This window comes from Myodes glareolus, chromosome 5 (assembly GCF_982192425.1).
Source record: "Myodes glareolus chromosome 5, mMyoGla1.1, whole genome shotgun sequence".
Taxonomy (NCBI): Eukaryota; Metazoa; Chordata; class Mammalia; order Rodentia; family Cricetidae; genus Myodes; species Myodes glareolus.
The window spans coordinates 104,686,439-104,701,326 of NC_142030.1; the positions used below are offsets into that span (position 1 = coordinate 104,686,439).

At 36.4% G+C, this 14,888-nt stretch overlaps 1 protein-coding gene across 5 annotated transcripts in view; it reads left to right on the forward strand.

Annotated features, from left to right (window-relative positions):
- The window catches only part of Ptpn4 (protein tyrosine phosphatase non-receptor type 4), a 171,538-nt gene that overhangs the window by 823 nt on the left and 155,827 nt on the right, over positions 1 to 14,888 (forward strand). The window lies entirely within an intron of this gene.

Consider the following 14,888-nt stretch of genomic DNA (forward strand, 5'->3'; position numbering starts at 1 on the left):
TAAGCATTTTTTTTTTGCGTGCTTCATGAGCACAAGATCCCTCCCATTGAACTTGAAAGTCTCTTGTGACTCTGCTAGTACCTACTTGTTTTTATGAATCTGTAGAGGGGCCCCCCAAAAGTTGAGATGTAGAACAGATCTGAATCCTTCACTGAGATTTTCATGATATTTTGGAATCTTCGCTTCCTTCATAACGCTCAGATTCAAAGCGAGTCTGTAGTAAAGGACAGTCCAGTGTTTGTGACTTTTGTAAACGTAAGCGCAGTGATCTTTGGCTTTCTGACTTTAAAATTGATGCTTCTGTGGCAATGTTTGTTAATAGTTACTTACAGAAAAATGGAGCGTATGGATTGTTTTTTATGGACAGAAACGATTCTTACGAAACCTTAGTTACGTGCATTGTCCCAAGACAAACTTCTGAAAATCAATTCAGAGATTAAAGAGAAACTGGATTTTTAAAATTATTATTATTATTATTTTAAAGAAAGTTGAGATGCAGTTAAATGCACGTCTGGATTCATTTGCTGGGGTTTCTTCAAAAATGAACAGTTTACAATTTTACTGATAATGCATGTGGATGTTTCCCTGAAACTTAGGCTAGAGACTATGTTTGGCCTTGTATCACAGAGTGACATCAGTGTGTACAAGGACGATGTGTGGGGTTTTAAAAACTGCTTGTTCCAGGAGGACCTGTCATATCTACTAGCTACTTTTGGAATGAGCAATTCAAGAAATATTGAGTGTGTGACCAGATCTTGGGTCCAGATGAAATAACACAGTTCGTTGGTCACATGTAAAACATGGCTGTGGAAGAAAAACAAAAACAAAAAGCCAATGTGTCTGCCATTTAAAGATAGTTGGGCTAGAAAGGAGACTGGGGCAGTAAATGCCACAGCTTTTTGAAAATCCTGGGTTTGTGAATATCATTGTGTCAGAGGGGAAGCATGTTTTCCAAAAGGGGAGGGAGTTGCCTTAAACAAATTACTCAATGTGCTTAAGACTAAACTAGATTTCTTATTTAAGTCTCGAATTTGAGAATCACAAATTCAGTGTTCTTTTAAAGAAAAAAATTAATTTGAAAAGAAAAACTTATGAGTTAATTTAGATCCATTTTTTCCCACTCATAATCTGAGATCGATCATCTTGTGGACACCATCATTTTTTTTTTTTTTTTGCTGTTGTCAGAATACATTTCTGCTCCAGTTACCACAAAAACTATCTTTGTGTCTCTTCAAATTTTCTATAGTATTTTTATCTTTGTTCTTATTTTGTATTGACATCATTGTACATAGATGGCCCCATAATGTTGTGATCTTGTCTGATTTATAAGATCAACATAGTCTGTGTGTATTTGTGTACATGACAGTATTTTTTATTTACCTAATCTGCTTTAAACATTTGCTAAAAAGACTTAAACACAAGGAAACATCACTGTTTTACAGTTTTTCTTAATATTGACTTGGTTAAAGTTTGTTAAGATAGAAAAATCACAGATTCCTCAAAAGAAGTAAGAGATGTGACTTATTTCAGCTTTCTGATATCTAACTTCTAGGTGATGGGTAAATTATGTCCTCTTGTTCCCTCCTCCTCCACCACCGTGTCCTAATTGAGTATCTTTAAAATATCCCTAGTAACATTGTTGCTTTAAATTTATGACACTAATTTCTAATTTAGGCTAGGCATAACACCAGCATCTATTGAACACATTTGCTAAAAATACTTTCTGGGTCGGATGTACTTAGAATGCAGCCTCAGGAAAATTCTCTTGAACTGTTCTACTGTGACCAGTGTAGATGTTATTATATTTTTTAAAATAAGAACTTTAATAAAAATTACAGAATTCTACAATTTAATTTTTATCAGTTTAGGCTTAGGTGCCACCTTTTAATGTATAAAGTGAAACAGTAGTAACAAATGTGATAGCAATAGAAACTTCAGTTTTTAAGAAAACTTAATGTGAACTCTATTGACTCTATTGGTTTGTATACTTCGAAGTGTTTTAATCTAATCCTTTGTATATAGAGTTGTAAATGACATACAGTTTGTATTATTAATTTAGTACTTGTGGCTTTTTCTCAACTCTGAAAGGAAGATCCATTGCTACCTTTTTGAGTAAATTATGTTTAAGGAACAAAATAGGAAATTGAGAATTTAAAGGAGACTCTTATTGAGAGTACTTCTTTCCTTCTCTGAGAGTTAGGTTGTTTAAAAAGTAATGTAATATGAGAGCCGGCTTGTTGGGGTATCTGTCCCGCCTGGTATCCCACAGCTGGCAAGTTCCAGAGAAAATCAATCACACAGAGATCTGTATAAGTTATAAAGCTGATTGGCCCATTAGGTCAGGCTCCTTATTAGTCCTTGTAACTTATATTAATCCATTATCATTATCTATGTTAGCCACACGGCTCAGTACCTTTCTCAGCATGGCAGCTCACATGTTGCCTCCTCGGTGATCTGGGCAGGAGTGGCAGAGGAACCTTCCTGCTTCCCAGAATTCTCCTGTTCTCATTGCATCACCTCTACTTCCTGTCTGGTTTTCCCGCCTATACTTCCTGCCTGGCCAATCAGCGTTTTATTAAAATACATGATTGACAGAATACAGATAATTCTCCCGCACCAAAGTAAGAAATCCTTTTTGTTGCTGTGTTGTTGTTTGGTTTTTTAAGACAGCTCTGGCTGTCCTGGAACTCTCCTTTTAGACCAGACAGACCTCGAACTCAGAGATCTGCCTCTGCCTCCCAAGTGCTGGGATTAAAGGTGTGCATCAGCACTGCCTGGCAAAGAGCAAGAAGTCTTAAAGAAAAAAATGTAGGAGTCTTGTTTGGTAGATGTTAAGGGCAAATGGTTTAAAGGTCTGTTTGAATTCTTCATATTAGAAATGTAAAATTGGTGAACTTGTTAGGAATGCAAGTTTATGTGACTTAATGTAGCTAAATATAAATTCTTGCTCATAAATTTGCTTATTGATAGAAATGTACTGATTCATAACTCAGTTGAGTTTTGTTATTTTTCTGGATTATTACATGTTACAAAGTTTTAAAATGATACAGTTCAGAGATATTAAATTTACTGGCTCAGTAGAAGTACTGTGAAGCCTTAAAGATTGATTTACCTTCTGGAAGTTGGGTTTTTAGGGGATGGAGAGGGCAGTAAAATACTGTAGAGAAACATACTGTTATATTTTCATAGAATGATTGATTAATAGTGCAGATAGTGCAAAGTAATGTAATGAAGAAGTATATAACTATTCTTTCCCGGCATAGAAATGTTGTCTAGAAACTATGATTTATTTTATATTCTTTGAATGAGAACTCAGTATAGTCATATAAGATACAAGGGACACTTAATTATGTTCAAAGTCATCTTTTATTTCATTATCCCCCAAGTAGAAACATTGGAAGAGAGGTTACAAGTTTTTGAAGAAATTGGTAAGAACAGAATGGGCTGTCTTCAGAGGAAGGCATTCATTTGGGAGGCTCACTTATTTTTATCTTCTAATAGGATGTTCTGTAGAGTAGTAGAAAGAAGAGGATCCTCAGGGAAGAATGTTAATATTTATTACCTGTTAAGTTCCAGGCAGTGTACATATAAATAAGTTATTTTACTTGATCATCAAGTATATTTTGTAAGGTGTGTATAAGGTCAGTCTTGTGTCATCTGCGCTCCTCCACGTGGAATTCAAACCATACCTGACTCTAAAGCTTATTCTTTAGAGTAGTGCAGTTCAATTACATTTTCTGTAGTGGTGAAAATACTTTCCCCTCTTTCCCAGATTTATTGAAATATAATTGACAAATATGAGGGAACTATTCTTTTCCCTACCCTGTTAGATATGGTAGCCATTAACTATGTATAGGTTATAGAACACTTGGAAATATGACTCTGGTATATGTGAGAAACTGAGTTTGAAGTTGCATTTAGTTTTAATCATTTTAAATTTCTCACTAAATGTGGTTACTGGTTATGCACTCTTGAGTAGCACAGTTCTTAAATTTTGCTTTCTAGAAAATCCAAGGTCTGACATTTAGTCTTCCTCAGGTTTAGTCATGACATCAAGGCTGCTTACTTAGTTCTTGAGCTTCAGCTTAGCCTGTTGAGAAATGAAGGGATTGCCAGAAAGATTGTTTTCAAGACACCACCTTGCTTTAAAGTTCAGTAACTTCTTATAATGTACAATGGCATTTAATATTCACAAACATTTCTGAAGGGGTTCTCCCTCTCCAGTGTGTTCATCATTCATATAAGGAATTTATTTTTGAGAAGAATAAAAAGTACACAGAGGATAAGGGGTTATTTCCTGCGCATACTCCCATACAAAGTTGTTTGGTGAAAGCATTGTGTGACCCAAAGCAATACTTTATTTTTTTTTATTTATTCCAACATAGATACAAGGCAACACTATGTAAGTTCTCTGTCACTGAACATTACATGTTGGAATAAAAACTGAATCTTTAAAGATCCAATTAATTTTTTTTTAGATTAGCAATTTTAAAAAATAGGTTGGCACTGGACTTATGAAGCCACAGGAAAGAAACAATCCTTGCCACCTTACCATGTAAGATATATAACTGTTCCTGGTACTTATCAAAGTAATTCTTAATCTGTTTGCTGGTCTCGAAGACTTTTCTCTCAATTTGATCTTGCTGACCCCGTTCCTTAGTCTTGCTTTTTTTTTAAATTTATTTTTTATGTATACAATATTTTGTCTGTGTGTGTGCCTGAAGGCCAGAAGAGGGCGCCAGACCTTATTGCAGATTGTGAGCCACCATGTGGTTGCTGGGAATTGAATTCAGTACCTTTGGAAGAGCAGTCAGTGCTCTTATCTGCTGAGCCATCTCTCCAGCCCCCTTAGTCTTGCTTAGCAACATTGTGTTTCCCTTCACCCTTATCTCCTCAGTTTGTATGTTCTTGATTCTTCAGTCCATATACCTGCTCTTAAGTCTTCTCAGAACTCATCTTTTTGTTAGAAGACTACTAGTCATAATGATCTAGATTTCACATCTGGCAGTAAGTACCTTTGGGCTTATATATGATTGTTTAGATAAAGCTTTGTAAGAATAAAAAAGTTTTCATGTGTGTGTTCACAGCTGTGTCCATGCAGGCTTAGAGGACAGAAGTCAACACTGGGATGTCTTCTTCAGCCCTTTACCCCCCTTACTTTTACTTACTTTTTTAAAGACTGGGTTTCTCACTGGATCTGAATAGGAGTTTAACAGTCTAAACTGGCTACCCAGTTAGCTTATTTTCCCTGCTTAGTACTTGGGTTACTGGTACATGTCACCATTTTTAGCTTTAGGTGTTGTGAATTCAAATTCAGCACCTTACCCACTGAGCCATCTTCCCAGACCCACTTCCTACTTTTTTTTTTTTTTTTTTTTGGTAAGCTTTTATCTAATGAGAACATTTAAAACAAGGGTTGTTTTTTTTTTGTATTGCTTCGTGAGTTCAAGCCCTGTTTAGTAATTTGTATTTTTAAGAAAGTTTTAATTAAAAAAATTATTAACATTTACCCCAATCACCATCTGAATTGATATTTTTTGTTTCTTTCCAGGAAACAACCCTCTCCACCATATTTGTGTGTTTAGTAAAGTTTTGTGATCAAGATGCAATTTTGAAAAGAATATATTGGAAACATTGTATTGTGGAGGCCTTTCAATATAGGAAAAAGATTACAGACTTTGGAGTCAGACAAATGAGTTTAAAATCTGATGTTATAATTTGCCAAGCTGCATTCTACAATATAATTGGCAAATTATATGACCTTTAAGCCAGTTGATTTTTTTGTTTGTTTTTGAGACAAGGCCTCATATTGTAACTCAGCCTGAAACTTTTTATGTAGTCCAGGCTAGCCTTGAACAAAAGCAATCTTTTTGTCTCTGATTTCTGAGTGCTAGTGTGACCTTGAATTGTAGTTGAGTACTAAGAATGAATATATGTATATATATATTTGAAGCATCTAGGACTATGTTTTAAGTGGCAGTTGGCATAGCAAATTTTTGTTTTATATTTTCGTGTTCGTGAACATAACTCAAATGATAAACATTCAGATGGCTTACTGTAACTAAATCATTTGCCTAATGTTAAACATTTTATGTCCTCAGTCTGACACTAGAGGACTAGGATAGTGGAGGGTTATCTCACATATCTCTATAAAAGTAGACTGTAGATGTTCTTATTTTGGAAAAATAATTGTACCTTCTTTTAATTATTGCAGTTTTGAAAAATTTGTCTTGTTTGGGAACGATGAAGCAAATGTTCCTTTATGTGTTGATCAAACATATGAACCTCTAATATAATGAGAATGATGCTATGTATAAAGGTAAATGCAGTTTGATACTTTTCTTTGAGCTCCAATTCTAGGCTGATCATACCTGTCCACATACACAATTCAGAGTGACAGTGTATTAAGATCTGGGGGAAATGAGGATTGGCATTTGGGTAAGGATGAAGTGAAACTGATCAGGGTAGAACAACATGTATGAAAGTCAGAAATGTGAAAGGGTATGTAGTATGTTTAAGGATACATAAATGGTCTTATAATGTGTGTCCATCTCTGAGTGGGCATAGTTTTTCTTCCTATGTGGGTTCACTCTGGTAGGAGAGAAAGCAAGGTCACATGACTTTCTTGTGCTTGAGCAAGTCAGTCATATCTGCCTGTAGAATGCAGCTTCCTGGTGACCATATTACAACCTTTAGGATGGTTTATTTCGACTTTAAATCATCTCCTTGAGGTGGGGGAGAGAAAAAAAAATCATCTCCTTGGTTTATCTCAGTGTGGTAAATGATTGTTTTATTTATTGATGTCAGACTGGGAAAAGTAAAGTTTTGAAAGTTCTAAATATTGGAACTTATACTCACTTCACCTTGGCATCCCTGCCATGTCATTAAAAAAATAAAATAATATAAACATGAGGTTCTAAAGTAAGTATAAATTAAAAGTCAAGTCAAAATCTTCATTTTTTCTTTTTGAGGCATGTTCTCACTGTTTAGCTCAGTCTGATCTCACGCTCTTGGTAGTCCTCCTGCCTCAGCCTTATGGAGTGTCGAGGTTATAGGTTTGAGCTGCTGTGCCTTGCTCAAAAATCTCTTACTCTCCCTTCTCCATTCTCGGTTCCCTTGGTACTTACTTTAGTCATTGTTTTCTTTGTGTGTGAATGTATAAATGTGTTTACGAAATATCTTTTAATCTTCCTGCCTTGTAAATTGATATTAGCAATAGGTGGTGGTTACAGATATTTGGATAAACAAATATAAAATTAAGTATAAGTTTTAAAAATAGGTTCCTGATTTTAGAGTTAATGGTACAAAGCTTTAGAAGGGTGTCAGGGAGACAAGATTGCTGTTAGAGTGGCGCAGGTGAGGTATTATGATAGGAGCTAGAGATGGGGAAATAAAGAATGAGAATATAGTTAGACATGGAGGAAGTCAGTACTAAGATTTATCCTTTGGCAACTCTCCTTTGGGAAGGGAGGGCCAAATACTTTTGAGTATATGTAGTGAACCAGCTATTTTGCTGGCACCATGGTTATCATGAGTTTACAATGAACTTTTGAAAATTAACACTTTGAAGTAATTTCACACCTAATGAAAATTCTTAGGGTATATATAAAGAACTGAAAGCCCTTCATTTTAAAATCACATTTTAACGTTGAACTAGGTATATACTATTTGTGTATACAATATTAGCTGGACATCTTGTTAGTCTTGACCTAATTAAGTGGACTTAGTGATGTCCTTTCAGTTGTCCAGAGGTTCCTTTGGCATTGGAATTGATAATTTTTCTCTTCTGCTGCATCTGTTTTGTTGTTTTTAGAGACAGGGTTTCATGTAGCTCAGGCTGATTTGAGCTCTCTCTGTATAGCCAAGGACAGACTTTTGTCTGTACCTCCCAAATGTTGAGAGTGCAGCATGTGTCACTATGCCAGATTTATGTGATGCTGTGGATGGATTGTAGGGCTTTGTGTATGCTAGGTAAACACTCTACTAACCTAGTCATGTCTTCATATCAGCCCTCGTACATTGCACCTAATTGGATTCTAAAGTTTTGGTGAAGCTACCAAACTCTTAGCTGGTGCATTCTTATCATTAGTTCCACATTCTAATGAGTGCACCATTTGTAACCTAATTAGACTTTCTGAACTACTTGAGAGCAAGTCGTGAACAAAATGCCTAAATATTCTAACTGTAGTTACCAAAACATGGACAGTTTCCTACAAAACTGCCTGATCAGGAAATGAGCCTTCAAAGAACACTAACTTCAGGTTCATAAATGCCAGTCACATTTTCCCAATGATCCTAATGGTATTTCTATTTCCTTTCTAGTCCAGAAGCCAATTTAGGATCATACATTGCATTTAGTTGTCACATCTCTTCACTGTCTTGCTTAAACATTTTTTTTGGCCTTTATTTTATATTTAGTATGTACTAGGACAATTATATATAAAAGTGAAGACAATGTTTGGAAATTGATCCTCTCTACCATGTGGGTTCTAAAGATTGTTAGGCTTGGTGGCAGGCATTTTTACCTGCCAAGTGGTCTTGCTAGTCCCTCTTTACCCTTCTTGAGTTTAGAACAATCCTTCAGTAACCCTTCCTGTCTTTAATCACCTTGACAGTTTCAAATAGTACAGTCCTTTTATTCTGTAACATGTCTCATTAGTCAAATGCTCCCAATACCTGCTCACATGCACACTGAAGACATTGTTGGCAGGAGTGCCTACCACAGAAAGATGTGCTATTCTTAGTACACCACCCAGAGACACAGTAGTGGCCCATCACTGGTAATGTTTGACCTTGAACACTGTAAGTTCATGCTTGCTGAGTGTCTCTACTATGTACATCATGTGAAGTCATCATTTTCACTTTTTAGGTTTTGCCTTTTTGTTTTTTGTTTTTGTTTTTCCCCCCGGTTCTCATATTGAACACAAAACTCAAAATCTTGTGCTTCCTAGGCAGATGATTTATCATTGAGCTAAATCTCTAACCCCTCTTTTCTTTTGTGATGCTGAGGAGCAAGCCTAGAGCCTTTATACACACTAAGGCCCATGCTCTTAGGTAGAGAGACACCCAAGACTATACCGATACCTCTCATCAGAGCTTAAATGTTATCACTTAGGTTTACCTCGTCAGGGTAGGCATTTTCTCACTCATTGCTACAGATATATACTCATGGTTCTGTTTGTGTTTGGTGGTTTTTATTAGTTACTATAATTTGAAATTTTATTTTACTGCTCAAACTGTCTCAGATTTTGTAGTGGAACCCTTTGAAGTTGACTTCTTTGTCTTCTGGATATGTCCCCATCATTGGTGTACTTCTTAGTAAATTCTAAATTCATCTTATATTTTTCTTTCTTTTTTTTTTAAAAAGATTTATTTATTTATTATGTATACAATGTTCTGCCTGCATGTATGCCTGCATGCCAGAAGAGGGCACCAGATCTCATTATAGATGGTTGTCTTTCGCCATGTGATTGCTGGGGATTGAATCAGGAACTCTGGAAGAGCAGCCAGTCTTCTTAACCTCAGGCCCATCTCTCCAGCTCTCATCTTATTAGATTTTTCTGTTCCAGCTGTGGGATCATTCTTTTCTCCAAGGAATCATGATTTCTTTCAGTAGAGGAGGTATTTAAAAAGCAAAACAGACACTTGATGTCTTTGTTTAAACCAGTAAAACAGTAGTTTAGCACTCCAGAATTCTCTCCAGCCTTTTCCCTTTCCGTGTTTATGTTATATTTTGTTAGTATGGGGGGTTTAAATCCAAGGACTTAGGCATGCTAGGCAAGAACCACTGACCCAGCTCCCATTCTGTATTTATGACTCTCTTCTCCAGGAGTAAGAAATTGGTTCTTACTGTGTTTTAGTGTAACTACTTATTTGCTCAGTCATCTTTATGTGCCACTCTTTCAACCCCAGACTAGTGTCTTCCCTGCTAGTATCCCTTTCTTGCTACTTCTGAGGCTCATAGTTCATCAGGACATACTGTCAAAGTAGGGAATAAACTTTCCATTTAATTATTTTTCTTTAATCATAACAAAATTTGGAGAGAGGAGAACAATGGTAAAATTCAGAAAAACGTGTTGTTGACAGAGGTTTCTGTCCAACTTGGTCCTGTAGTTGGTCAGTCCCAAAGAAACGCACAAAGGTCTACATTAATTATAAACTGGTTGGCCTAGTAGCTCAGGCTTCTTATTAACTCTTTCTTACATCTTACATTAACCCATAATTCTTGTCTGTGTTAGCCATGAGGCTTGGTACTTTTTACCAGCGAGGCATTCTCATCTAGCTTCCTCTGTGGCTGGGTGACGACTACAGAGTGTCTTTTTCCTCTTCCCAGGATTCTCCTGTTCTTGTTGCCCCACCTCTACTTCCTGCCAGGTCGCCCCGCCTGTACTTCCCATCTGGCTACTGGCCAATCAGTATTCTATTAAAACAATACAAAACCATTGTCCCACAGCAATCCCCCCCCCCACTTTTCAAAACAGGAACTCTGAATCTAATCTCTTTTGTTTAGCTTTTTTTTTTCCCAGACCATTATCTATAATAACTTGTAACCAACACTCTAAACAAAGATAAATATCCATAATTCATTTTTTGGGAATGTGAACATAGTTATCTAGACTACTTACTTCTGATTGGGAGTGCTGAAATCTTATGGGAACCTAAAGAAGGTTTAGAATTATGATCAAGTCCTGACTGGAGTATTCTGTGAGGATTGATCATCTCAGCCAGGTGTCTTGAAACTGTTCTCTGTGTGTCAGTCTATTGAGACAGCTTAGTAAATTGCTTACTGTGAAATATGTGAGAATCTGAGTTCAATTCCCAACACCCATGTAAAAAGTCAGGTGTGGTGGCACAAGTTTGGGATCCTAGCATTGGGAAGATAAAGCAAGGTAGATTCTAGGGGCTTTTTGGCCAGTCATCCTAGGCTAATTGACAAGTTTTAGGTTACCAGTGAGAAACCCTGCCTATAATATATAAAGGGTGGACAGTTCTGAAAAATAACACCCAAAGCTGACCTCTGACCTCTACTTTAATGTGCGTACATTTGCACATCCTCTTGTGTACCAGGACACACACACTCCTCCCTAATAGACACATAAAAAACATATAAATTAATGCATTTTAAAGACATGTGCCTTTTGGTCTATAAGTATAAATAGCAAGACAGAATTTTCAGATTCATATTTGTTGCTTCTGAAGCATCCTTGTATTCCTATGCTGCAATACACTGGCTATCTGCATAAGTGTGACTTGGAAGCTAATGAAGTTAAAGTTGCTTAGGCTTTATAGCTCATTGATGAAATGTTTTGTCCATTTATTCGTAAAGAAGGTGATCCTTGTGGTCCTAATCATCATCATTGAAAGATTCAGTGTCCTTAGATGGGAAGAAAAGAACCGAATGAATATAAGAATATCTGTTTATAAGGTAAAAGGTAAAGTAGAGAATTTTGGGAAAGTATCAAATGCTGCTAAGTCAAAGATTAAGCAGGAAGTTCTGTGATTTTGACTATTGGAAAGTTATTGGTGACCTTAACTAACTGGTTTTCAAGTGTATTTTGGCAAGCCAACTGTTTGAAATATAGATTAAACATTAAGTTCTTTGGGTTTCGTCTCAGACTTTATAGACTTTTCAGAATAGGTGGGAATGTGGAGGTTGTACCATAGCAGAGGAAATCTTTTGAGATACTGCTGAAGTTATTCTGGTTTATCCTTATTTGAGGCCTCTGTTGCTCTAGCAGAAGAGTCATAGAGTAGGACTTTGTTTAGTAGCACAATTGAGGAAAGTAGGCATCATAAATGTAAATCAGACAGTCTTCAAGAATTTTGAGGACTGTCTGGATCAGAAGATTAAGAGATAGCACCAAGAAAAGAATCAGTTTTTAAGGTTGTAGATATCTTAATATTTGTTAGTCTCAAGGGAAAGAAGACAGGTGCAAAACCATACAACAATATCTACTACCAGAAACTGCTCTTGGGTTAACTTGGGTAGATAGGTCTTTGGTGTTGTGGGAATTTTGATCTTACTGTGACACTCTGAAACTGTTAAATAAAGTTTACTGTGAATCAGGGAGCGGAGCCTAGTGACTAGCTGACCTTGCTTTTTGACTGGAGACCTAGCAAGAAATGTTCTTCACTTGTTCCAAAACCAAAAAGTGCCAAACTCAAGTCCCCATCCTTTCCTTCCTGTGCTTCTTCTCTATCCAAATTGCTGGCTTCTCTATGGCCTATTTGGAGGGCTAGTCTCTAGCTCCACCCCCCCCTCCAATTCAAGGTAAACTTTATTTAAAAGTCTCAAGTATCACAGGATGATCAAATTTCCTGCAACAATCTGGGATGGCTCCTTGCTCCCATTTCAGATGATTGTCATCTTAGTGAGTTTTTAAAGTAATACAAACATCATTTGTTAACTTTCCTTTTCTTCTTCTCTTATTTTTGTATTTTGAGACAGCACTGTCCTGGAACTTGCTCTGTATACCAGGCTGGCCTCAAGCTCAGAGTTCTGCCTGCCTCTGCCTCCTGAGCTCTGAAATTAAAGGTGTGTGCCACCATGCTTGGCACTTTTCATTCCTATTCATTCTTAAGAAGCTTATATTGTCTTTCTTTAGATAAATTTGAAATCTGTTGTACAACTATAAGTGATATAGATCAGCTATTGTTAGTTATATGCAAATAGTATAGTCAAAATATGTAAAGTCACAGTTTCTAACTAACAGTATATATCATCTGAACCCTCTGACTTCTCAATTTATTTTATTCATTATTTTCAGACAGATGTTTTATTTCTCAGGCTGGCCTGGAATTTGCTATATATTCTAGCCTAACCCATGACTTGCACTTGTCCTGCCTCACCTCCCTGTAACTAAGTTCTGGGATTATAGGCATGCCTGGCTCGATTATTTTCAGAATCTCACTTCCTTTATTGAATCAGTAATGTGGCTACTTGATTCAGATTTCGTGATAATATAAAAAGGCCTATGTAGAGAAGTTTGAACACCTTTGCTGCCTTCCGTACTCTATAGGTAGCCCCCTTTCCTTTTTGAACAGTATGATGCAATTAAAAAAAAGATTATTGTTTACTTGTTTGTGCTTGTAGAAACTAGCTTACTGTACTGATGATGTTTTGTATTATATTTTTTTTTCTACACAAAATACACCTTGAAGATTATGACTTTAATGTAGGAAGGAGGATGCTAGTTTGTTCCTAAATAATCACACAGAAGCTGTATTAATTAAATCACTGCTTGGCCCATTAGCTCTAGCTTCTTATTGGCTAACTCTTACATATTACTTTAACCCATCTTTATTAATTTGTGTATTGCCACGTGGCTGTGACTTACCGGCTAAAGTTCCCAGCACTTGTCTCCGGCAGCTCCATGGCTTTTCTCTGACTCTGCCCTTTTTTCTCCCAGCATTCACTTTAGTTTTTCTGCCTAGTTCTATTCTGCCCTTGCCATAGGCTCAAAGAGGTTCTTTATTCATTAACCACTAAAAGCAACACACAGACACAAGGACTTCCCACACCACCTTAATATGTAGAGACTTCCTTTCTCTGTCCTTTCCAACAGAGTGGCATTCTTTATTTTGTAAATATAAAATGAAGATAACTAATTCTATTTAGTAAAACTTTTCAGGATTTTGGTTCTTTAACTTGTGTAAATGATTTTTTTATCCCCCTTCCTATATGAACTAGTGTTCCCATAAATATTCTGCACTAATGATGTAACTAACTTTCTATACCTCAAATCCTCTAATGCTCACTTAAACTAGCCTTTCAGACTTTGTGGCCCAGCCAAAGGTTTCTTCCACATTTCCATAGCCACAGTGAAAAGTGGGTGTGCATGTAGAGGTCAGAGGACAACTTGGTGTTGAGCTGATTCCCTTCTTCACAATGTGGATCCTGGGGACTGAATTTAGGTGCTCAAGCTTGGTGGTAAGTGCCTATATCTACTCAGCTATCTCATCAGCCCAGCTTGTAAGTGTATCTTTTGTTTGTTTGTTTTTAATATATATAACACATTTCTCCTTACACTTTTTTGAGTTTTCATCAGTATATTCTGTCCAAGTTATGTAGTCATGAGTTGAGCATAGTGTGGTGGCAGACTGTGATAGGTGAGACAAGTCTGATTACCTATTTTTTTTTATTATCTGTGAATTGTAAGAAAGAAGACTTTAATAAGTTTTTAAACTCTCTCTCTCTCTCTCTCTCTCTCTCTCTCTCTCTCTCTCTTTTGAGAAGGGATTTCTCTGTGTAGCCCAACTATCCTGGAACTATCTCTGCTATCTCTGTAGACTAGGCTTCTGCCTATTGAGTGCTGGGATTAAAAGTGTGCACCACCATCATCTGGCAAAATAACTTTTAACTTTTAAATCTTGTTTTGTTGCAGCACTGGGGATTGAACTCAGGACCTTGCCTTTGCTAGGCAGGTGTTCTAGAACTGAACTACTTCCCTAGCCTCTTTAATTCTTGAAAAAAATTAAAGGAGGAATAATATTTGATGACCTGTGAAAATTATATGAAATCCAAACTTATCAGTAAAATTTTATGGAACACAACCAAACTGATTTGTTTTTGTTATTTGTAGCTGATTTCATGTTATAATGTTGTTCCAATAGAGATCATCTTACCTTTAAAACCTCAGTTTTTAAAAATTTAAGATTATTTAAAAAATGATCTTAACCTCTGAGTCATCTCTCCAGCCCCTTCCTTGCAGGAATGTTTTATCAGTTCTGGTCAGGAATATGCTTAACGGTTACTAGGATTGTTTTATCCCCCTTGCTGTGGTCGTATTACCAATTATGTGGTTAGATTTATTTACTTAGTCAATTTTAGATAGGTTAGAATTTTAAACAATTAGGAGTTAGAAATTATTTAATTTTAGAACTAGGAG